The sequence below is a fragment of the Megachile rotundata genome, chromosome 5 (assembly GCF_050947335.1).
Source record: "Megachile rotundata isolate GNS110a chromosome 5, iyMegRotu1, whole genome shotgun sequence".
Classification (NCBI taxonomy): domain Eukaryota; kingdom Metazoa; phylum Arthropoda; class Insecta; order Hymenoptera; family Megachilidae; genus Megachile; species Megachile rotundata.
The window spans coordinates 18,699,601-18,726,074 of NC_134987.1; the positions used below are offsets into that span (position 1 = coordinate 18,699,601).

The window sequence follows — 26,474 nt, forward strand, 5'->3', positions numbered from 1 at the left end:
CACCGCCGTTCCTTTCGACTTCCGTCTCTCTAATGTTTGTCTATGTGTTTGCTTTGGAACGATTCCGTGCTCGGTATCGTGGGAAATTGGCCAGCTTAATCGTGATACTGACTTTAATCTGTTTAAATTGTTCGATCACTAGATTGCAATCGTTGGAACGGTTACAATTACGATTAAGACGAAAACAACCGATCTTAACGTTGAGACACGACGTCGATTAAGAAATAATGAATTACAGAAACTACAGAAAAATCCCAGCAAAAATATAGTCACATTAAACTACCATCTGTTTAAGAACATAGAGAAAATTCAGGAAGAGCCTGTACCCTGAGGACGTCCTACTCATAACCAGATCAATATCCTTAGTTTTGTTTAAATATCGCAAGCTAATTGATATACAAGGCTGAAATTATTTCGAGCACAAAGGGCTAACATGATAGGAATAACTATAGGATGACGATCCACTAACGTTTATCGCAATCGCAACTCAAACGATCGCAATTTGTGTAATCGCTGTTCAGAGGATAGGAATTTGCGCAATTACAGCCGTGGTGAAACCATCAGAGAGTCTTCCGTTAGATTCTCTACTCTCCACTTCTTGTTTCTACGTTTTCAGTGCACGAAAAACTTTCAATTCCAATTGAAAAAATTCTACGTTACAATTCGCTTGTTCGCGTAATTAAACGTGCACGTCGAAATAACACACCGTTGGTATTTCTGGATACTCCGTTAACGACACGAACAACAAAGTCAATCAAATTACAATTACGTACTCTTTGTTTCTTTGAAAAAATTTTTACTAAATTAAACATTAGAGGTCTACTGCCAGGAAGAGTTAGTCGATGAGGGTTGAAGATAACATTTGTTACATTCGCTGCTGATATTTGCAGAAAAAGATCGAGTACTTAATATGCGAAGATAATTTCATGTTACTTTAAACATCGTAATTTTATGCATTCCGGAATTGATTATTCGATGTGCAACTTAGCAACTTTCTCAAGGATGTTACAGATAGCAACTCGCAAGCTCGCAATTATCGCGGCCTAAATTTGAGCACGATCGTAATTCATCGGCTGCTGAACCGGTACGCTCGCAACTCGCACGATTGCAACCATCCCGGCAGCAACTCGAAGAATCGCAACTATCGCGACGGCGGCTCTGCAATCGAATTTTCGAGATGTACGAGGCATTAACCCTCCACTGATGGAATGCAAGATGCTCTCGTAACGTTGCATGGGTTAATTTATGAAGGCACAATTCGGCACCTAACGATTTCGCGAATGAAGTTTGTTGTTCACGGAACATAAAAGAGAATTTAGAATCTTGGGAAACTGCTATCCTCGCGGTCGTTTATTTCGGCGCACACAGATGCGCGGATTCGTAAACTTGCAATTTTAAGTCGCGCGTATATGCCAGCCACGTATATAATACTCCGGTTCGATAACATGAAAGAAAAGAAATTTAAAAAAAAATGTCTTCCTCGCTGACGGTAGACTTTAAATGAAACCTGATAAAACCTGCAGAGTATGAGAGAACGAGAGACACCAAAAGGAAAAAGCGAGGCTGTTCGCTGTCGATAAAACAAAGAATTTTAATAAAAGCCGCGACCAGACAACGATAAAAATATAAAGCTCTTCTCAAACTGAATAGGGATCTAAACCAAAGGGAGGTATAAGATTTAAAATTTGAAACAGAAGCATTGTATTCGATTTCAATTAGATATAATATTATTAATGTTGTAAGAGCTACTCGGTATCATCGGCTAAGTGAAAAACACGAGAATGTAAATCGCGAGAGGGGAAATATATCGAGAAGGTTGGAAATATCGAGACAGAGTGCATGGGAAAGAGAAACCCCAGAGATAACGGTGGTTCGACGAATAGAGGCACGACCAAGTACTTGACCGAAGGAGAACGAAGTTTCTAAGAAGGCGTCCCGCCATTGGGAGCCCTTTAAGAAAAACTGATATAAAGTAATGGATTTCCAAGGTGTTCGGTAATCACGCTCGCAGAGATAGAGAGAGAAAGAAAGTGGATCCTTTCGAGCGTTGATGCGGGTTGGAACGAGGTTGAAGATGAAGGGGGGAAAGGAAGCGATAGAGAGGACGAAGAAAAGTGGCGGATAGCTGTGAGGAAAAGCTTCAGGGACAGTCTGAGAAGTGGCATTACATCTGTCGATATCTCCATCACTTTGCGATAAAATAAAACTACGGCGAACTCTTCTATTTCCACGATCTTCTTGCTTCTTCCAGCCTCATAATCTGTCCGTGCCTTTCCTTTCGCCTCTCTGTGTCCTGGTATCGCCGAGTCGGCCAAGTAATTACGAGTTCATCGATTAGATCCCATAGAAACTAGCTCCTACGTGTATAGTACAGGTTTTGCCATGGATTACCGATAAATTATTAATATCCCATCGGTACTCGGGCATACATCGATAATGCTAAAGTATTAAGCTATAATTTTAGGGAAACCAATAGTTCGTCGTACATTTTAACCCCTAAATGAAGTCTAAAACTTAGAAATCTGAATTTAATATTACGGTTTTGAAATAGTAGCGTTTGAGACACCCTGTATATTCCGAGCGATTCAAACTGATTACTAGAGCAACGTTAGATGTTGATCCTCCGCTTCTCTCCTCCGGGTGTTCCTGGAGGATCTCGGAGTTCGCGTTCCAGCGTAACGTCAAGTTCTGGGAGACTTTTAATCGCTGCCGGGCGAATCGTTGGGGATCGTACAATGAAATTTCGAGGTCCGACGCGGATCGAAGTAGAAGCGAAAGCAGAAGAAGAAGAAGAAGAAGAAGCGTAAGAAGAGGTCGCTCTCTGTGCATCGGACACACCGGCGAGGTCGAGAAATAACGTTCGATGAAAAGTTCTCGCGAAGCGACCACCAGAGCCCGGCTTTAAGGGGCTCGTTCAAAAGCTCTTTGATAGGATGCAAATAAAGAGGAACTTTTTACTCGCGGTTAATACGGAATCTTAAATCTTCGGGACTTGAACGAGAAAAAGAAGGGGCACGAGAAGATGAGGCTGCTTTTGTACGACGAGGGTGGAAACCACGGTACAAGCAAACGCGAGCTGCTTCCTTTGCAAAGAATCATGGAATTATTTTTCTTCTTAGCGAGAAGCTTTATCCTCGAAGAAAATGGCTTTGAAATTTCATTGAGAATTTTAACCGGTATTCGGTTTAACGTTGAGTTAAGTTTAATTAAGATCGAGCTTGATTCAACGAACTTTCATATACCTGGAAAGTCATTGTTAATAAGAGTAAATTGAATCGATATTATTCGATCTAGGTCAGACTATGAGATTTAGATAAACTTTAGAATATACAATCGATGCATGTTTGTCGAAGGCTTGTTAAAACTTTCGAACTCTTCTCGCAAAAATTTTGGCAGCACCGAATTATTCAAGACGTTAGCTGCGCTCATCTTATATACTCCGACGTATAACAAATGCATGAACTTTCGTAGTCTAATGATCAGTTCCTCGTACGTTTTTAAACATTAAGCGCGTATTAATATTTCTGTGATAATTCTCAGAACTTACAGCGCAACCGGTTGCGCAGCTAAATCCGTAACAACCCCTAACGCGAAATCCAAATGTTCCAAGATTTTCGTTTAAATTATCGTGCTCTCTCGTCCGTGCTCTCTTCTCGGCTCTCGAGGCTGCACGGCATCGTCAGACTCGCGGTTTCAAGAATTCTCCGCGGGATAAGAAATAGGAAGCCGAGAAGCGAGCAAGAACAGCGTCAGAGGAGGTCGCCGAGCAACAGAGAAGAAAGGTGGAACGAAGCTTATGCGAAGCCAATTAATTATCGAGCCGTTCTTCTCCGTCGCTCTTGCGCCGTGCTCTTTCGTGCTTGTTCAAGATATTATTCTCGCAAACTGCCAGCAAAATCGAGCAGGGGATTTTCCTTCCCCTTGTCTACCATTCAAACTTTATTTACAGTGAGAAGCAAAACTGTACGAATAATACTGTTTTCGTAAGATGTGCTTCGACACGAGATCGTCCACTGTCATTTATCTCTCAAAATCTAAAACCTCGTTCACCACATTTCTCCGAAAAATATGATTCTTTTCGAGGTTGTCATGTAACCCTTTCAGTACTTTATACAAAATCTAAGAGAAATTAAAAAATTCCAGAGATAGTAATAGCAATTATTGAAAATAGTAAGAATGATTCTTTAATAATTTAAGTATATAACCATAGAAAAATAATGAAAAATAGTTGCGTAGATTTTGTTCCCCGTTGTAGGCAATGCTCTACAGAATGGTTCCAACCCTCGTGTAGAGTTTTGTATGCCGGAAGAATCCGGCGACGCCCTCCTAATGATGGTATTATGCTCGTTCTATGAGCTCACGTGATCCTACCCCCATTTTACATCCCCTCCGCTATTTTTCCTCCAGTAACCGACGGCTCTCCGGCGAGTGCACGCATACACGTTTACCGTGGCGTTTGTTGGCCACGTTGGGCCAACAGAATTTCCTACCTGTTAGAAAATTACACGGCCGACGTCGCAAACGCGTTGCTGGCTCATCTACTCGCACGCGATTAATTTATTTTCAGCCGCGAGCGAACGTCACGCGCTCCGACGACGAGTCGTTACCCTGCCCGGAGCACAAGAACCGTCCCTCGAGAAATCTCTACGAAAGGTAGAGATGTCTCTTTTTCTCCTGTCTGTTGGCAATTTCCTTTCTCCTTTCTCCTCTCTTTTTTTAGACTCGGGACACAGTGCCTTGTGAAATTGAGCACGAGGGGGTGCAAGCGAAGGTAATGGTTCGACGAGCAACCTGTTCGGATCCATTTGTTTCGCTTCAATGAAATTTAAGGGTATAATGGCGATTTGTTACTTCTGTTCGGTTAATAGTTTAATCAGTTGCACCTTCACGCTTCGTATTTCTGCGTTCCAGAATTGTTCTAGCAACCCAAATACACATTTAATTAAAACGATTCAAAATTTAATCGAAGTACTGAAATGTACAAAATTTAAGGTAACATAATTCCAGAGTTTTCAAGTGCTAAAAACTCCAAGTTTTCAAGTACTAAAATCCTGAAATTCCAAACTGTCAAAGTTCAGAAATCTTGAAATTTCAAAGTCCCGAAGTTTAAAACGTCGAAGAGACTTTTAAAACTTGAAGTTCTAAAAATCCAAAATCCCAAAGTCCTCATCCCCTGATGTTTGAAAATTCTTCAAGTGCCACGATGTTGAAGTCGCGCGTTCGAAAACGGTAGTCTGGTAATTTTCGATTTAAAAAAGATAGGAGACATCTTCTGCGGAACGTGATTTCTTCCAATGGAAGGTATTCACCGAATAATGTCGTTGAAACGGTTCGCTAGCTCCAGTCGATTGTGCATCCTGAATTAGAATCGCTTCGATTCGAATAAGTATACGATCCGTTACGTCCGCGCGTTTAACGATGGACAAGTACAATCGTCGGAGTTCGCGTCGCGTGAAATTAACCCCCGCTCGAAAACTACGGAGATAAATGCACTTGCGTCCTGGAAAATACAGACTTTTTGTCGTCGAGCGAGAATACGCGCAGTTGGACGAGTCTCGAAACGTCGCCAAAGCGTATTTTCGCGTTTTAATTACGAGTTTCGCCCGTGTTCGTTAATTGGGATATAATTAATATCCCCTTAAGCTTTCGACGATGGTCAATAGCGTGGTGTCGATGACATTGAACGTTACGCAACCAAACGCTGGTAGGTGGAGCCGAAAAAAAAAACGCAGAAATAAGCATAAACGAATTCGGTCCAATTTATTTTAAACTGATTTACCGGAAGGCTTTCAAAAGTAAAATATTTCATATTGGAAAGTAAAATATTTCGAAATGGAAAATTTCAATGTGAAATAGTCCAGATCCGTGGATATTTTACGCAAGGTAATTTAAGTAGATCTAGAGAGTACATTTGGATCGTAACGAGTTAATCGTTAGGTACGAAACGTGGGAAGCACAGGAATCATGGTAGTCGTGGAAAGTCTTCCGCGGAGAATGTTATAGTTCAACGAGGTTAACGACGAGCAGCTCGTGGAAAAAAGGTGGTCGCATCTCTGAATAAATCAGAGCGGAACGCATGGTCGCTTACACGACACGGCTAACGAACCTACTTCGTGGAAAAATAAGGGGTTGAAAGAATAATCGATCATACTTACGTGCAGACTATACGAGCCTGACCTACGACAATCGAGCGAGGCGCCACGATATTTTCTCTGTGTCCCTCGTGAAAGAACAGTCGTTCCGCGGTAATGTCGGTGCAACGTGCCGTAAATTGCTTTAATAAACTATGAATCGATCGATTCGATGGCCAATTGTAATTCACTGTACATCCGGTGTTTACGAACATTACCGACGCTGACTTATAACCGATCGTTGGACCTGACTTTGCATAATTAACCACTGAATTCTTCTTTAATGAGTGGGTACGTTTCGAGAGACCATATAACGCGTGGTCATATAACCTGCGGTCGTACGATTCTCGTACATGCGCACTATGTGTATGTGGCGGCCAAAGACCTGGGTCGCTCGATAGAAATCAGCCATTTGCTGACAACCTAATAAAAAAGAATACTTGCGCGAAGTGCAATTTGAATTTTTGAATCGTAGTCATTCGAGTATTCATACAAAAATTATTTCATTGTCGGTGGATGACATTTATTCAACTTCGCAATTTATCAAACAACCCTCTTTCTTATAATAAATGGTGTGAGCATGAATTTAGTCTTTGAAGTACACATTATTCATTATTATTGTATCTAAAGATCCGTGACAGTGTACTAAAACCTTAAATAAGCACAAAAAGATTCAAGTAACATTTATCACCTATAAACTGAGTTAAAAGGGTAGTGAAAGTATGGCAAGTTAACTCGATAAAATGTTAGTTACATATGAAAGATATGTAATAGAATTTCAGTTTAAAAAACGTGAAAACATTTTCCAAGCAAATATTTTAGAGTCCGTATAAACAGAAGCCGAACGTTCCATGGGCGGATTCTGGGTGTTTTTTCTGTCTAATCCCATCAAATACGTCGGCCTTTCGCGTGGCAGCGGAACGCAGCGTTGGAATTCCAAAATTGACAGGATTAAATTCCCCTTTAATTTCCTCGCGGCTCGTCGTCGTGGTACACGCGTCGTCGTAATGAAACGAGCAGCCGCCTCGTAACAATACGCGCTCTCGCGTTCAGCTCGCGGACAGCCGCGATTTCGAAGCTGATGTCGGGCGTCGCGTCGTGTCGCTGTATTTGGATAGAGCAGAGAGCCCACGTGAATTCGGTGACAGCGAAGCAATATGTATCCGCACGGTCGGCCAACCGTTAATATCGTCAAACGAACGTGACGATACACCCGCGACCGACGAAATACTCGCCGCTGTAACGTAAATATGACGCGAATAACCCCTTGCCTATCGATTCCCAACACGGCTCTCGTAATATGCGATCGACCCCGAGCCGTCACTTCGCTTTACCCCGTGTGATCGACGACAGAGCAATTATGATCATGATCGCGTTCGCTAATGAATTTTCGATCCTCTTTTCAAGCCACGTTTAACTAGAAACTCCGTAGTGTTAGACAATTTTCTTTGATACGCTGGGCTTTAACCTGGGGCCATCAAATACGATTTATAGTAGCTCTGTTATAAATCGCTAATACAGATTATAATATGTTTATATTCGAAGCACTTTGGCGTTTCATAAATTTAATGCGCGGTGATTTATGTCATAGAAATGCTGTTTAGTATGTAAAAATCTAACGCATGACATAACACGTAACGTAAAAAACGACGATCCAGCACGTGAAAATTAAACATCTGATCGAAAAGCGTTCCAGTTAAGTTGACAACTGGCAATCGTAATAAGCATTAACGAGGTTGCGGATCGATAAAAACGGTAAAGACAAACTTGCTCGACGCACCCGTGCATCGTTAAAAGTTAACAACGCAACGAGGACTACAATTACGCGATACCTGCGGTTGATTTCCCGTTCCTGCATTTATTTCGTTGCATATTTTCAATGTAAACACGAAACTCGTTTCTGCAGATTTCAAAACAAGGTTCAAGCATCCAACGTACGAAAGTTACACCGAACACGAGTTGAAAAACTGATAATTAGTTAAATGTATGGGTGGAAGTGGTATCGCGGTTGATTAAAACACGTACGAAATGAAGATGCCATTGTTCTCGTTTAACGTCCTAACCTCCGCGAATGTATGCGACTGAAAATCGATATAAGCACTGTACACGTGTTGATGCAATTACTAAATTAGAGCTTCTAACGCTTTTTACTTAATTTATAAAAGAATGGAGTCTCGTAATTTATTTTTAATTCATTTTTATATAAGTTCCTATCTTTTTAAGTAAGTTATACATTGAAATTTCTAAGAGATGGAGGGTTTTATTGTTAAAAATAAATGTGGTCCAAAGATAGACGGTGCGTGTAATTCTGGTGTAAGTACACCATTAATAACTAATCTGTATGTGTCATAAAGTGAGTGACAACCATAGACTATCACAGACTTCATGGGTGGTATTATATGGATCGTGCAATCTCGTAATGCGTTTCATACCTCAATGTGAGTTTCAGATTAGTTCCGAAACGTAATCTTCGAGGTTATAATGAAGAGTTAATATCAAGAACTTCTCTAACAGGCTATTGGTGAATTTACCGCTAACTTGTATTCCTTGCATTATAATTCGTATAGCGTGCATATTTCACTCTTCGAATCTATCAGTCGAAGTATCAATCTGACGTTATGTAAATAGTCAACGAATAACAATAGCAGATTAAAATATAAAATTAAAAGATACCCTTGTCCACAGTGATCATGTATCTCAACAGATTTCACTGTGGCAATCAAACGCGTTAAAACATAAGCCTCACTCCTGCGACTTTCGATTTCAGATTCAATATTAACGAAACTTCGAATATCTCTGGACTTACGCTCAAAAGCGTGAAACAGTATTAACCGCGATCATTATTCTCGCAAGTCTGGCCAACCAACCGCAGCAACCCCTTTTCAGACGTTTGTCCAGCACATTATCTATTTATACCGTTCCGCGCCCACCACACGGCTCCTCTTCTTTTCCCTCTTTTAGTCTTACCTATTCCTTGTCCCTGTCTGTTCTCGGCTGAGAACGAGGGTTATGAGAAGCGTGGCGAGAAATTTTAGAACCGTGTCCGCTGTCATTCGGAAACGTCTCGTCGGCGAAAGGTTTGCATTAATCATGCCGGTCGAATCCGCGAGAGTCGAAACTCGCAACCAACCGTCGTTTGTCACTCCACGAGCCTTCCACGATCCTCCTTTGAACGAATTCTTGATGGAACCTCGGCTATCTACAGTTTTCGCTTCGGGCAAACGCTCGTCCACGCTGCTCCTTGGCTCCTCTTTCACACGGAATTCTCGACTCTCATTTTCGCGAAATCGTAGCAATTGTTGGAATTTTCGGATTTTTCTATTCCGGAGTTCTGCCTCAGCTCGGAATTTCAGACCTTCCAATTCTGCAACTTTGAAACGTTGAAATTTTGACACTATGATTACCTCATCCTCGTGAAAAATGTAAAAAGTAAAATTTCCAATGGAGTCAATAAAAGTTTCATCCATAAATTACATCAATTTTATTTTTCTATGATTTAACGCTTAGTCGTTTGAAGCGAGCCGATATTTGCAAAAGACTTTCGAATGTTTTACATCGATCGAACAAAAATAGAAAAGAAATTTTATAGCGAACGTCTGTATATTCTCTAGCTAATTAACGATCCGTTCAAAGAGATCGTTCTTCTAACACCAACTGTTTCCACATGGAACTGCTAGCTCACCTCACTGACAACTCCATTAAACACATTTTTTCCTTTTCGCTCTGCCGTTCCCCTTTGCTGTACGCTTTTCCACAGACTTTCAGGGACCAACCATCTTTCCCGCCACAGTTTATACACGGTAATTCTAGAAAGTAGGGCGAGCTTATATAGCGTTCTTCTCGGCGAAGATGGAGGAAATTGGCGAAAGAAAATGATTCTACGGCTTAGACAAGAAAAAATCATCTTCTAATATAAATTTTTGCAGAGCGCATCAAATATTTCCACAAATCTCTTTCGTTATATTACTATTTGCAGTTTGCAATTTTTATCCAATTTTTATTTCGCTAAAAGAGGGAAGTTTATTCTAATAAAAAGAGAAGGGAATTCTACAATTTTATATATTCTATCTGAAAATTTCTGTATATCCTATAACTGGAGAACCCTTAGCCTCTATCTCTGCACCTCTATATTTCCACACGTTCACACCTACGTATGATTAAATCCCTATCTCTCTAGTTTGAATAAAGCGGTAGTTGGCCCATTTTTCACGATGCCGTTTCTTCTCGAACGTTTCCGGAAACTTCTTTCCCATTTCAGCATCGAATTCGATCAAACTCGAAGTCTCGAGTAAGCGTGGCAAGCCTCGAGAACGTCAGAATTGAAACGAAAATGTCGAATTCCCTAGATATTTGTTGGTACGCGGTACCGGGCTTGCGCGACACCCCATCTTTTTCCTCCCCCGCTACTTTGTATTCGAGGGGCTGAAAAAAATTTCGATCACGACCAAGTTTACGCGATTTTCATGCAGCGCGGAACGTCGGACGGAAAAAGTGGATCGCGAAGAAAAATTGATCAGTCCGCGGAAAGTTGGACGCGGTCAAGAGTTCGCGTGTGCAACTTGTCCGTACGAAAAATTCGATCAGTCGAGCAACGTCGCCTCGTTTACGCTTCCTTGTCCAGCCACACACATCCTTCCTCGCTTTTCCCTCTTCGTCCTCTCTGTTTTCTATTCCCGGCCGATATTGATCCGGCGACGTGACGCTGCCGACTGGTCACTGCTCTTCGTGGTGCTGCCGCTTCCCTTTGCACGTGGCAGCACAAATATCGTGCGCTTCTTTTGCATGCGTCACGACTTTTGCCCTCTAACACCGTGTTTTGCTTCCAGTCAGGATGCCCCCAAGACATCTTGATTAATACCTTCATTGTGGTCCGTGTCTCCAAAACAGATCGAAGCTGCGTGCTCCAAAAATTGTAGATTGTCAACTTCAACTTCAATTTCCTTCTCAAAGGATTAACACTAAAACTACCAAGCCGGTCAAATGACCGCTCCACAAGTTTCTTATTAAAAGGTATACATTTTGTTGAAGTACATTTCTTGAAATCAGAATTGATTTTCATCAAGATAAAGAATAAATGTGTGTACTAATTTATGTTTCATCGTTTGTTTATTTAATTTTTAACTTCATTTTTAATTTCAAATTAAGTACGCATTGTATGCCGGTAGGTTTAATGTTAGAAAGAAGGTACCTAATTGTAAGTCCCAAAGTATTGAATCTTGTCAGAGATTCTTGTTTGACAATCTTGTTTTACAATTATAAGTCAATAATAACAATTAGACATGTATATTTTGCACATCCTTTTGCAACATCATTTATGCAAAGTTCATTTGATAACCACATCAAGAAATAAACAACTGAATTATACGATAATCAAGAACCATGTCACTGTGCGTGTCACTGTCCGCTACGCACCCATTCTCGACACGTAGCCTTTCATAAATGATCACATTAATTATATCATGTACTGTTCGTTTGCTATCGATGACCGTCATGAACGTTGTTCCCTGTGTGCATTCCTAATCTATTCCCTGGTGAGGTTCTCTAATTTCGCCCCTAACAGGGCATCGCTAACTTCGTCCCCAACAGTCGTCAGCAATTTCGTCCCTAGAGCCCTGCACTAATTTTCCCCTAGCGGACGCGCACGGCAATCTTGCATAAGAATTACGTACGAAATATGTCGCGGTGGTGCACGTCGCACGAAAATGAGAAACAGAACGTGTGTTACATGCATGCAACGGAATACTTTATTCGCTTACTTAATGCGTCTCGTATTTGCAACTCACGCTGCTTAATATGATGCCGCGAGAGGGTCTAGACTACACAAACGCGAGGCCGCAATTGCGTTTATGGAACGGTTAAAGAGACGCCGGAACATTGTGATGTTTAAAAGCAACGTTCCTTCAAAACAGAAAGTTTTCTCCAGAAGTTGTATCTTTTACGATAACTACAACCTCTGAGTCTATTATTCACTGTGGCATTTTTAATTAAATAATTGTGGAATGAAGAAACAATTCTGACCATCTTTAAATTTCCGTAACTTGACATTTGACAATTTGGAGATTATATTTGACGTTACATTAAATTCCTTGTTTGCGAGTAGTGTGGACTGTTTATTGAAGGCAAGTTAGACGGAGTGTTTCAATTAGTTAATGCAGTATCTAAGTAAGCCTAAGCTCCCTCTGCGATCCTCGAAAACGAAAGCAATATAGAATTAAGACTCCGATTGAAATTCTACAATTGAATCATCAACCGTTCTGATTACTGTTCCTCGGCTGCAATCGATTGAAAAAAAGATAAACCAGAGGGGGAAGGAATACATCGAAAGAGAAAATGAAACATTCTAATTGATATTCCGCTTTTCGTGGCTCGAAACCGTATTTCCATAACCAATTAATTTGCGTTTGTTTCACGGTCTCCGATACCGTTTGTCATCGATCTCTAACCACACACACTCTGACCACGTTTATAATTCCTACGGTGCATTGTTTTCGATATATCGTGTCAAAACAATCTACTTTCTGGCATTTTTTACAAATCGAAGATCGAGTGATATTCATACTAAGGTCATAAATACAAATAGAGGTACATACCGCCATCTTCGACCACAAAATATTTAGGACTTCATACGGATAACTTACCTGAAAAGAAAAGAAAGCGTTCGTTATTATTGATAGATCATTAATATTGACAAATGTTAAGGTACAGTTATATGGAGCGAAGCTCTGATATAATAGAGTTCTAAAGGTTGATCTTTGTTGTATTTTCACTGTGAGGAATTTTCTGTACCCACATTCCGTACGTCATCCTAATGACATACCGCACAATATTTGTCACATAACGTCTGTCTACATAAAAATCGATCATCCACAACATTTCACGAATTCCACGGCTTCCACAGAAAGAATACTTAACCGCGTCTTGAATTGAAGAGACACGGGACGCAGAGCGTCGATTCAATTTCACCGTTCCAGACCGTGGACAGGATGAGCACACGATAGATGGGGAGGAAAAGTAGAGAGGCCGACAGAAGATCGAAGAGTGGAGTGAAGAGGGCGAGAAGCAGCAACCGGAGGACGGAATAGAAGAAGAGGGATTTAGCAGAAGGGAACGAAATGTAAGAGGTTAATTGGAACAGATAACTGCGTCTGCGTGTGTCGATGTGCCACCCGATGCACCCTTCGTAACCGTTCAACCTACCAACCACCCTTGGTTCGTCTCTGTCTGGTACCAGTTGGGTCACATTTTATCCGACATCTCTTTTTTTCATCCGTTGTCGCGCAGAAACTGACTTTGCTCTTCATACGCCACCCTAACCGAACCTTTGCACACCGTAAGCGTTTTCTCTTCGCTGATGATGGTCGACTCTCGTCATTAACGGTAACGGGCGTCTACATTAGGACGCTGAATGACGGAGTCTACGGGGGACGACGCAAAAGGACAACTTGGAGGTTTCAAAAAATAGTGAAAGTCATTTACGGTGAATGTATACTTCTAAGAGGGTGCTTATATTTTTTTCATACTTGAATTACTATGCGTATCAAATGTATACATCACGAACCTGTGATATAGTGAACTTTCTCTTAATAGTTGAGACCAGTCAATAATCAAGAACATTAAATAGTTGACATAATAACATTTACAAGAAGATAGAAATTTTTCAAAGCTTTTAAACAATGTCAGATTAAGAGATGAAATTAAAAGATTGAGTGCCCTCGTTCTTAACAATCCGTATTACAGTACACCTGAAAACGTCAGTTCTCACAGCGACGGCTATGTCAAACATTGATTTAAAAATTAAAAAGTATAAACACGAGTTTTTTAAGTCGCAGCATATACGACACATCGAGTTCATGGCACAAAGTGCCCTAGTAACAAGATGTAGCATCCAGCTCGTTTATACGAGATTATGAAGTCACGGTGTATACAGCAAGTAAAAACGAAAAAATGAGTAAACAAGACGAAAACGAGCGAAAAGAAGGAGCGCGGATATCTCCGAGGTCTAGCGAGTGCTCGCGTCGTCGTTATTTACACGAGCGGTTCGCTGCTCGCAGCTACGAGGCGATGAATTACTTATAACCTCCTGGATCTTTCCTCTTCCCTTCCCGATCCATCCTGTGTATACACGCGTGTGTCAGTCCACCCCCACACACAGGCTACAAGCTCGAGCTTTTCCCCTTTGCTCTTTGTTTTACGCTAGCCGCATCCGTTTCGCCGTCTTCGAGTATTTATAAACTCGCCGATAGGAGAGCGCAGTGGCGAATATTCCGCGAGTTCGCGCAGCCGATCGCGTTTATTTATTCAGACGTTTGCACTTGCCGAGAACGAATCATAGCCAAGCGAGCGTGTATTAACGGCGCTGCAAGTTTCACGAGGCCCAATGTGCCCGATCGGACCGAAAACCACTCGTTTTCGATCGCGTTTGTGAATCGTTCTTTATGTATGATTAGAGGAACCGAGATTCCGCATGGAAGAAGTAGAACGCTGACCTTGTGGCGGAGAATAATGGCGGTCAAAATGGTTGCTGTTGCAGTTCTGCTCTATTAAGGTATGACGCATTTCAATTTAAGTAGCATCTTAGAAGTCTTGATTCACGGAATAAAATACAAGAGTAGCTAGATATGGGTATTTCATAAGTTAATCTTAATTATAGCCGAGTGAGTTGCGAAATCTTTCATTTCCTAAAATGGATGTCTGCGCATAAAGGTCTAAGGAGGCCATCGTACCGGAACGGCATCAAAAATCGCTCATAAATCCATACTCGATTCTTTATCTATCCGCTGAGAAAACGAAGGAACAATCCCGCGTTCTCCAGCAAATATCGTCGATCTTCCTTCAGAGCGATGGTACAAAGGCCCGGCTCCAAAGGACCAAAGAAAGAGCTGGTCGACAAAGAGAGCTCGCGGTAATCAGAGATCAGATGTCAAATCAGTCGCAGCCGTTCATCGAACGGCCGCTATTCTCCTTGATTATCGAGATGCAATTTCACGGTGACAGAAGATGGGGGTAGAAAAACGAGAAGAACAAAAGGACAAGCTAGAGGGAAGTAACGCTCGACCAACTTGACTCTACCGGTTCGAGTTCGATCAGCGAAGGGTAGCTTCCTCGAAGACGAGCGCAAGGTATTAAGTAACCCGAAGCTTCGTCTCTTATCGAGTATCTCTGGACCGAGGTAAAAGGACGTGGAAGAGGTGCAGTAGGAAGAGGTTGTCCTTATTTCCTGCAGAGATGGTTGGTTCGTAACCGGAGAATTTTCCTCGCGAGTACAAGCGCCAACGAACGGACGGCCATGATTCTCTCCGTCTCTCTCCCTCCTTCGCAGAGATAGATTTTACGCAAGAATCTCAGGGAACGGAGCAGCGCATTACGGATAATAAAGGAGATTGACTCTAAATTACAAAGTCCGTTGCAGACAGCCGCGTTGAATACCTCTCAGGCACAGAAGCGTCGCCAAATCGGTTTTACGGTCGGCAGGTGGTCCAACTGCTCTTCTACTGCACTTACGACTCGCTTCCTCTCTCCTCTATCGTCACCCTCTGCCACCCCTCTGTGTGTCTTTCTATCCTCCGATTCACTCTCTCGTTTCTCTCTATTAATTGTTACCGTTTCAACGGCCGTCCGCGTGTCTTTGTTTCGTCTACGAATCGCGACCCTTTCCTTCTAATTACGCGCTTAACACTCGCTCGACCTCGGCTAAATATCTCTTCTTACGTCCATTTCATTCGGTTCTTTTATCTTGATTTATAGGATGTTTGTCATTTATGTTTCATCGGTATTTTTATAACACAGATTAATGGATAAGTACAGGAACTTGTTCTCGCTTATATATTATTAATTTCATTTATATAACAACTAGGCTGCGGATGTTTATGCATTATCGAGGTCTACACGCCGTAATTAAATGATTTATTCACAGATTCAGAATGCATAAGCAGGCTAATATCGATTAACAGTGTCTATATGCGTGTAGCAAATCTCACGATATAACAGTATTTGGAAAAGTTAGTTAAACATCCCTCGTCAGAGAGAAGGTTGATCGGACACGTGGCCATGTAAAGAAACGGAAGGACAGCAATCGAGGGATGCTCTCCACTGCGGAGAGGGGGAAAGGAACGAGCTGGCAGAGGCGACGAGTAATTTAACGCTCGACGAGATTTATTAAAATTTTTTTTGACCGGCATGCGGGCTACGCCTCTCCCTTGGCGGCGAGTAAACGGTTGGTTCTTTGTAACGCAGCCGGGAGCCGGGTTCTTTGTGGACGAATTTCCCCTCGCGCCGCCTACAATTTTTCGGAGTTATATTCTTTTGTACCCTCGTAATTATAAACACGACGTGGACCCGCGGTCTTTTCGAACTTTCCACGACGATGGAAAACCCTTCCGGCGATTCGAACAGGGTTTTCAACCATTCTCGGAGGGCGTGGTTGAAATACTCGATTCAGTTATCGTTTTGTACGTTTCTCGCGTAATTAAGGCGATTTGGGGGTGTATTTTAAAGTCGGTTCGAATTATTAATCGATTTGGGTTTCGTTCGACAACGAAGGTGTCGTAATCGATTTTATTGCGTCCAAGTTTATAAGATTTTTTTAAAAAGTTCACTTATACATTTTCATTGTATCCGCTTTACAAGTGAAATCGGTTGATACACAGTTTACGAAAAGCTTTTGAACTTAAAATGTCTGTTTTTTAATACCGAACGTATATTTTTATAAGGAGCGATTAATCTATATAAAACGAAAACGGGCAGTTATCGAGAAAAGATTGTCGAAGAACAAATTTCTTTTCTTCGGAGCGCGGTCAACGGTACAAAACTTTAGTTTGTCGGAGGTCGGTAGAATTAATCGTTAACCACTAAAGTGAACCGAAAAATTTCATTCCTTTGGAACTTCTCTCAGTGGGTTCGAAGGTTAAATCGAAAACGGTTCGAAGATCCGTTTACGTCGGGCGCACACAAACGTTTCTAATGAAATAAATTTCATTCCTCGTGCCCGAAACTGGGACACCCTGCCGTCCAATTTTCTCTCTGGATACAGCTCTACGTTCCTAGCTGAGCTACGTATACAGGATGATCCATTTAATTAGCCAACACGAGTATCATCATTCATCTCTTTAATAGAAAACGTCATATTTGTTAGTGAACTTTATCATCCATGAATTTCAAGATTCTCTTAACCGTAATATTTCAGACGTTTATAAAATGCAGCAGAATCACGTCGATAGAATGCACTGATTTCATGGAGAATGCACTTAATTCTGTAAAGCAATAAATTCATGTAAAGTCATTTTATAGCTGCGTACATTTATTGTACATTATAAAAATGTTCATGATATGTACGACAATATGGATATGAATCAATATTCGATCAGGAATGATATTTTTTGCAAATATACCAGTCTTAAATCTGCGTATCTTATTCTTCGTTTCACCTTGTACATAAGTAGCATCCGGTGGTACGAATTTCTTTTCGAATAAAATGCTGAAAGGCCTTCTGACTATGCGAATGAACCACCTCACCTGGTCGAGTGGCGGGGGTAGCTCAGCTTCCGGAATAATAGGATCAAAGAACACCGAAAATTCATTCCAGACACACATGTGCGTATATACGTACATGTACACATGTAGGGTGCATAGGAAGAGGCAACTCGCCATTATAGATGGAGCGAGTAAAATACTTTCTGTCGATGTAGAGCTAAGGTAGCTAATACATAAATCGTCTAGACAGTCTTAACTCTACATAGAGCGATAATATATTAAAATGGTAATTTTGAAAGCTTCAAATATAGAAATATGAGAACATAAAAATATAAAAACTGGAAGTGAAGAAACCTAGAAATATAGAAATCTAGAGATGTAGTGATCTAAAGATCCAGAAATCTAGATCTCCACAACTCCAGCAATCTAGCAATCCAGAAACCCAGAAGTCTAGAAACCCAGATGCCTAGAAGCTCAAAAATTTGAAATTGAGAAACTGCCCGCAAATGCCCGCGAGTGCACCTAGTTTCCGCGGGCACGATTGCCTCTAGGAGCACTTTACATACCCCAGATTTTACCGATGATCTCACGTATTCAAAACGCTCCAACCTTTCACCATATTCTCTTATCATCCACAACTACTGCTGTCATAAAACGCGTTAGCTCTCCAGCAGCATAACACTCGTTTCCATACGAAACGTCGAAAAGAAAGACTTTATAAAAAAAAAAGAAATAATGACAAGAGATGCAAGTGCGAGAATAGAGAACGTGAAAACGGGTCTAGGCAGAGCAGGCTATAGCAGAGAATCGAGTCCGAGCACCGATAAAGAAAGGATGCGGAGTGGTTTAACCACGATGGGTAAAAGTGCAGCGAGATATCCGACCGGTAGAGTCCCGACACGTCGGGACGCTAGAACTGGAGGCCGAGCTTACACAAAGGATAAAAGCGGATGGGGTGAGTCGGGCTGGAGGGGGTTGGCGGCTCTCGCAGTCGACGAAGACGCGGAGAAAGCAGAAGAAAAGCGTGGAAAACGAGAGACGAAGCAGCCGGAGAGAGCCACTGGAGAAGGTCGACGTTGGAAAACGGTGGTGGGTTACGGGGGTTGTTGGAGTCGGGGTAGACAGGAGGAACGGAGTGGTTACAGGCGAAAGATACGAGACGGAAGCTACAGCGAGTCACAAAATTATTGGCATACGTGAAATGTTAACGAAAATGTATAACACAAGCGAACAAAGGAATACTTTTTGATATTGTTCATTTATGGACCGTACACAGTCTGCTAAAATAAACGGGGAAAACAAAGGTTGCTCGTGAAAATTGATGCTATTCAAAAGGAATAATATATGTGCAGTAATGAAGGGTGTGCTCTATTTTTCACGTACACTTTAATGAACATTCATGATTCCTTTATGCCGTTATAACGAGGATAATAATTTTCTTTGTGATTTTCGAGCGAAAGGTTTGATATTTTGACAGTTCGAAAATTATTCTTTCGCGGATTAACGTCGATAATTATTTTCAATTTAATTTATAAACAGATTCGTGTCAGCAATTTTGTGACTCGCTGTAGTCTCGTCTCGTGAGCAGATTTTACGAAGGAGAAGCAGCAACGAATAGAACTAGCTCGGTGGTGCGTTAGGGGATGAAGAGGGGGTGGTAACGCGAGCTATACGAACCGATGTCCCTTGAGGTCAGCCTAGCGTGACTACCTATCAATTGCCGAGACTGCGTCTAGCTCGTCTAAGTGACGCGATGCTGGATATACCTTCCTTGGATATTCTACAGACACCCTCTCATCCTCCCGCCCTTCGACGTCGATTTTCCGTAAATACGCTCGAGATAGCGTCATCCCTCGTGTATACGCGCGACACGGTTTCCGGCTTTTTATTTACCCGCCTCGACTCGGTGTCGCGCGCGCCTCGCTTGTTTCCTCGTGTCGCCGTGAAATTTCAAGTGGTGATGAGTGCTTTCTAGACGCTGGCTCTAAAGGGGTGAAGGGTGAGAAAGTGGCAGAAAGGAAACGTACACACGCGTGCAACCTAAGCTTCCATTCGATGCAAACAAGAATAGGAATCTTCTTTCGTCTTTGGTTTTGGTAAAGTTTCTATACTTTCCTACAAAATTTTTAAATTCGCTAATTTGATAATCGGATTGCATTTCAAAGTAAAATCTCAAGAGGTTATTTCATAGATCCTCTTTATGACGTTCTCAGGCGAATGTAGCTTATCCCTCCTTTCTCAAATATTAAAAAATCAATGAAATATTGCTTGGAGGTTCTTCAGCCAAGATTCCTAGTAAGCATAACTCTCGTAATCGCTTCAGCTTTTCCAACATTCTCAGAGTTCACCACAACGTAGAGGTAACGCGATTAAGTTATACTTTCAGCTGCTTCAAGCATTGCTTAAACGCTCGAGTCTTATACTTCTTTATTTTATTAAAAAATTAACATGGATCTTAAATTGCATCATGGAAGACTTTATAACTAGAGTCCAAGAGTTCAGATTTTTTAACGAAAAGTCTACTCTTAAAAGTTAATGAGAATATTCCTAAACATGTACACTCGAGTGCAAAATATGCTGAAGGACGTTTAAGGTTCGAAGTTTAAGCAAATTTTATTGCAGGAATAAATCGAGTGCATATCAGACAATGACTAGATTTTTAAGGAGTTTTCGCCGACAAAATCGCAAATTGCATTAAAGTAAACCGCATCCAGAAACTCGTATAAATGATGATTTCGTCCGAAGAAAGTTTCGCTCGGGCCAGCTCCGCGGCCATCAATCTTCATAACTCCAACGTTTCTAGCTGGCAACACGAAGACAAGCTTTCCCATTCTTCGGATTCACACCCGTATCCTCGTTTTCCGCGAATCTTCGGACCAGTAAATAACCGTGGACACGGGGAGCTGGATCTCTGTTGGAGGGCGCACAAAAGCCGGAAGCGTAGCGCGTCCACGTCGACGGAAACGGGTCGGCTCCGGCGGAGAATGAAACGCTCGCGAGGGTACGGCGCGCAGGGGTGGTCCGCGGAACACGGAAGAACGTGAACGCGAACAAAACGGGGATAAAAGGGGAAGCGGAGGAAAACCGGGAGGTGGCCGGGAACTCGTTTAGAGCCGCGAATGGATGACAAACGGGCAAATTGCTCGAAGAAACACAACGGGTCTCTTTATGACGAGCCATTGTAAAGTGCAGAGAAAAACGGCGAAACAACGAGAATTACGAGATCCAGAGGATAGCTAGAGCACCCCGGGTGTGTGTCGTGGATGTAGTGGCAACACGGGGGGATGCCGAGAACGAAAGAATGAAACTGCCACTGTTGCTCGGACCGAGACAGCAACGAAAAGATGCTGGATGACTCTCCTCGTTTACTCTGATTCAATTTGTTTATGTAGCTTTTAGGGATGTACGAGGATCCTGCAGTTGTGTGAGGTACACTCGGAAGCAAATCCGACCTCCCTAGGGAAAATATAGCAAACAAACGTTATAACGTTACATATTTGGCAACGAAGGACCCACTCCCGCTTTTATTTTTAGATACTTTTGAAGATTTGTAAACATACGCAATTCGACTGTGGGATTTAAGAGGCTGGGTGCCGAAGGGATTTAAGGTCTATTAGATCTTGTGATCCTATCCCCTCGTAAAACTTAAAAAATTTAAATACCAAAATATTTTGTAGGAAATAGTTGATCGAATTAGCAGAGTTCGGATCCAGAAGCGGGACTGAAGCAGGTGAACGATAGAAAAAAGAGAGGGGTGTAAAGAGAGTGAAAAAAACGATAGGGGTGAAGCGCAGACGAAGTCAGTGGGGGTAAAGGTTCGCGTTAGGTAGGTACAGAGTAGGTAGTCGTTGGTGGGACAGAGTGATGCATGGCTATGGGGTCGGTCGTTTCACCGCGAAATGTCGGCGCCGAGCAGCCGCCCTTGCGTTGCTTGCTTGCTTGCTTGTCTGCTTGCTTGCTTGCTTGCCTTTTACATACTCGATGCGCTTCTACCCTCATCCGTTCGCTCTTCTTCGCTCGTATCACTTTGTTTGCCTCTCGTACGCCGCGTTACCTTTCGTTCTCCCGCGCCCGTGCATATCGATCGGCTGCGCCGAAACCTCGTCTTTTCTGACGCGATTACACCCCTTCGAGAATACTACTTCGTGGATAATGTTCCAATGCTTGCGGCTCGGGATACTTTAATGGATAACCCGAAGAACCCTGTTTGCGGACTTGGACTTGCCAAACGTTTGCGAACTCGAATATAGTGTAACTGGATTTATTTTAATTCTATCGCCGTGGCGCCCTTGAGACAAATGAAAATCAAACTTTGACAATATTCGTAGAGAAGGAGAGATCAGAAAACTTGAGTTTGACAGCTGAGTGATGGAGATAATGTGCTCTCAGAGAAAGTACAAACATAGAATCCCTCTATCAACTAATATATTAGAAAGAGAAAAACACTGTGTTTTCATACGTCTACGATAAAAAATACAACGTGGGTTGAAGTTATATAATTCTATAAAGAACTTCTATCCATGTCGAATGAATTTTCATTTCAATATCGACAGCTAACATATCAAAACTACGAAGTATGTAATTAACTTTAGTGTAAAGGGTACAATGTCTGAAGTCTTTCAGAGAGTAACAAAGACCCGAATATCGATTTATGCAAAAGCGCAAGAAAATTGTGCGCTTTCAAGCTTGAAATTTAAAAATTAAAAAAAAAGTCCTCGCGATAAGAGTTTGAAATTCTCCGTCGACCGGTGCGAACGATAACCTCCCACGTAACCGACGCTGATAACACGTGAGAACAATAAGACGCTTATCCACGTCGTGTTGAAGATAAGAAGCTCTCCCGATACACGCGCACCTGCTGGAAACTGTATCAAAGCCAACGTGGCACCAGAAGCAAAGCTAGAACAAACAAAGCGATACGGGGGCTGTGCAACCCCCGGAGCTTGTTTCGAAGTAGTATGCAAGGAGAACGAAGAGAGGGAGAGGAGGAGGCGAGGAGATGCATTTGCATCGGCGCAAACACGGAAATCCCAGTGCAACCTGTTTGCCTCGTGTTCAAGTTCGCCCGAACGTAATGGAAACTCCTCTCTTATGGATATCATTTAAATTCGTTGTTTGGAGAAAAATTATTCGATAATATATGTTTGCTTTGTTATTTATGCTTCGATTGTTTCGTCGTTCCGTCGAGTCGTACATTCTCGTTATTCGCACCGCGGCTTCCGACACACCGCTGCGAGCGGCTTTCAGGCGGGCTGCGAAAAATTACCGGTTTTAACATAGTGACTTTGGAATTCGACGGAATATGAAATTCTTGTTTGTGCTTTCACAACGGGACTGTCGGTAAACTTTTGTTAATAAAGCTTCGTTGAATATGCAACTCTTACCATACATTTTTAACGCTGGAATTACCGGCGTAAATGCACACCTGCTTTTAAATTGAAAATAAAGTGCAAAAATGAATAAGTAAATAATGGTACATCAACTGATATTCTTTATCCCGACGAAAACGCAACAAAATTTTTGAATGTAAAATGTGTTAATGGAATTGTCAATTTTTATTAATAAGAAATATGTAAAATTCCTAATATATTTATACAGTGAAATCCAATAACGTGTAATTTTTCAATGGTGGTATCATGTAATGGGTGTTAGGTAATTTTATAAGAGGTATTGATGCGTTACATCGTCCCTGGAAAGCATAAACACCAATTTTCCGGCGAGAGGTAGAAAACGACATCTCGTAACGCGCCAATTCAATTAGTATAACCGGCCGTTCCGATTGCAATCGATGCCCCTAATGGCCCCTAATTAATATTCGCTTTTAATTACGTTCGCACCGTGTATTTGAAACGACCGTTCACATTTCGCCGAGTGTCGAATGTTCTTGCGTTACGTTCACTTTTCCCTGTTTTTGTGCATCGATAAATAACTTACCCTCCATTTACAAACATCGTTTTTGACATTTATTCGTTAGATTATTTCAAATAATTTTCGACTCCGTATATAAAGAGCATATCTACGTGAAATGTATGAAGAGCACGTAGGTATTTGATATATCTGATCGTTCGATTTGCGGAGATGCTTCATTGAAGAGGTAAATGTACGATCAAGATTTCCAAATGGAAATGTAGAGGAAGGAAAAGAGACAGCGAAAAGGACGAGGGTGGTTAAACGAGGTATGGCAGAGGTTTCGCGGGTCCGTTGGAAGGCCAATATAGGAGCTCACACGCTGGAATTGTAGCTCGTTTTGGGTGGTTCACGCCCGAGGAACGGGGTTAATGACAAGCCTTGGTCTCTCGAAAGCGTTTCGAAATCGATTCGTGTTCGATGAGAATGCGCTGATTCGAAACGGAAAACTTCCAACTAACGGAAGGGTTGTGGCCCTTTGACCGCCTGCGAAGAGGGTTGGAAATGGCGTTATTGCGCGACATACAAAGTTCCTCGAGCCGGAATGTTTGTTCTAAAATCATTGATCGACAATCTGATCTAATCAACTCCGCTCAATTAACTATTAATTTATTTTTTTATTCTTCAACCTTTATTCGAGTAGGAAGAAATTAAATAATAAAATAATTAACTAATGAGAGGCACGAGACAGACAGGCAGACGTTCGTTGAAATCGAGTAGAATAATTATTTACCAGCTTTAAAAGGCGAGATACGAATCCTCGATGCAAATTTAAACAGGCCGATTCGGTACACATTAAAAATGCTTGGACAGTGATATTGATTGACGCATCAGGAAAACAAGAAGAGAGGATAGAATAATTCTATTCGCGAAGAACAAGCGTTTCACGCGAGAATAGAATGGAATAATTGCGATGGATCCGTTCGTATACACACTGTCAATTTCGCGGTAATTCGCCGTTGCCGGATGGATAAGTCGATAAATTAAGTTGAATAACGAGCCCCGTGGCAAGGATAATTGTCAATTAGTATTCAACGATTAATCGTTGATACGAGTGCCTCATCGATCGCCCGAAATGAGCTCCTCTCTTTTTTTTTGAATATCCGATACGTCTCCCATCTTCGTTGTTCTTTCGGCGGAAAAACGGCAACAGGAACGCGTGAACCGTGAAATTAACACGCATTTTTACGCGTTTCAATCGGCGATCGCGTTGATGAGTGGAGAAACACCGAGGGTAGTTCGCCGTTAATCGACACCGAGGGTAAAACCCGTTGGAAGCACGCGAGAAGCTGTTAATCTCAAGTTCGGATCCAAAAAGTGATCGATTGTTGCGCGAAACTGACTTGTTACGGTCGCATTGAAAAATTTCACGTAGGTAACTGAAACGCATTATTTTGTTTCGTTATCATTGGTCACTTGAAAATGCCAGTATTTATTTCGACAATTTCACCGTGTTATTTTGCATATTTCTCGGTTGCAGGAAATTTAACTCTTTTTTTCCCTCGTTCAACAGTTTGTCGTCGAGCACTTTATTTAAACAACGAGAATAAATATCACCGAACGAAAAATGTGTACATTTATTCCATGTTTATCTTGTATTTTAGAGCTCAATATCAGTTCCAATTTCCTGTACTTTTAATAACAAATATTTAACATTAAACAAGCTACGATTTTCAGAAGTATATATTCGTTGATAACTCGTTTTACGATCAACGAAGTCCTACTTCCTATTTTTGGTCGGCAAATTTTCGAGCTTGAAACACGTTCACAGTTTAGGAATTTATAATTTTTATCGTCTATATAAATTCGTCCGCAGTTTCACGGAGAAACGTTAAAAAATTATGAGCAAGATATTCAGAAATTGGTCCGGTTTATTATCGAGAAATTCCGCTTCGAGACGATAAAAGTCTCGGTAGAAAATCAACTTCCCAATATACCTGGGTGCAGAGAGAAATCAACGGCGACCCTTGCGGGTCATCGACACTCGGGTGTTTGAACAGTGAAGAATGGAACGTTCGCCGAGAAAACGACCGAGAAGTGGAAACAGTGTAATTATTTTGAAGTACAAAGCGCCTTGACTGCGGTTGTGATTGCTACAAGTAAATTGTTCAATTCAATTTTCATCCCTTCGGGATATCTCGTGCCGATGGTGTCTCGATTCGTCGCGTTCTATGTACATTCCCGTTGCAACTTTATTGTACGGTTACATTGTGTGGAAATTGTTCAAAACTTCTCTTGTTTCCTGGGGTATATCTGTTTGATGTACCCGGTTTAATTATTTGCACAGTTAGCGACAAAATAATAAACTGTTTACCGGTAGACCATCCGTAAATACGTATTTTTAAAATGTTATTCAATGTCGTATCGGTTATATGAAACAAATAAATATTTTCAACTTCGATTCGAACGACAAATATCAAATTTTATATGTCAGGGTTCTTGCCGAATTAAAATATACATAGTTTGAATGATCGCGTTCAAAAAATGAATATGGATCGGACGCGCGCTAATTTATGGCTGTTTACCAAGCTCCTGACACACAGACGCTTCGTTATTTTTGTGAAAACGCGAACATTTTCAACCCACTTCCCCTTTTTTCTTTTGGCAAATATACTCAATAACTTATATCTGGAACTCGCAGACGCGTCATAAATTTTCTTCTGCCTGGATTTCCTCGCTCAATTTTATTCCTAATTCATCTGTTCATAAATCTCTGAAGACCCGTGAAAATACGTCTTTCGAAAGTCGTACGCTAATAAAGAGGTGAACTCGGTTCCTTCTTTTATTTTCTTTTTAATAATCTACAACGTGATTCATGAATACTGCGCAATATTTCAGAATGTGGGTTTATGTATTTACGCTTCCACATACATCACGCTATGCTTCCCGAAATACGCGAATTGAGATAAATATTCAAACTATTAATTCATCTCCCTATATAAGCATAAAATTTTTTCGCAAATACAC

At 41.5% G+C, this 26,474-nt stretch overlaps 1 protein-coding gene across 6 annotated transcripts in view; it reads right to left on the reverse strand.

Moving 5' to 3' along the window:
• The window catches only part of Ten-a (Teneurin-a transmembrane protein), a 495,126-nt gene that overhangs the window by 70,299 nt on the left and 398,353 nt on the right, over positions 1–26,474 (reverse strand). The window lies entirely within an intron of this gene.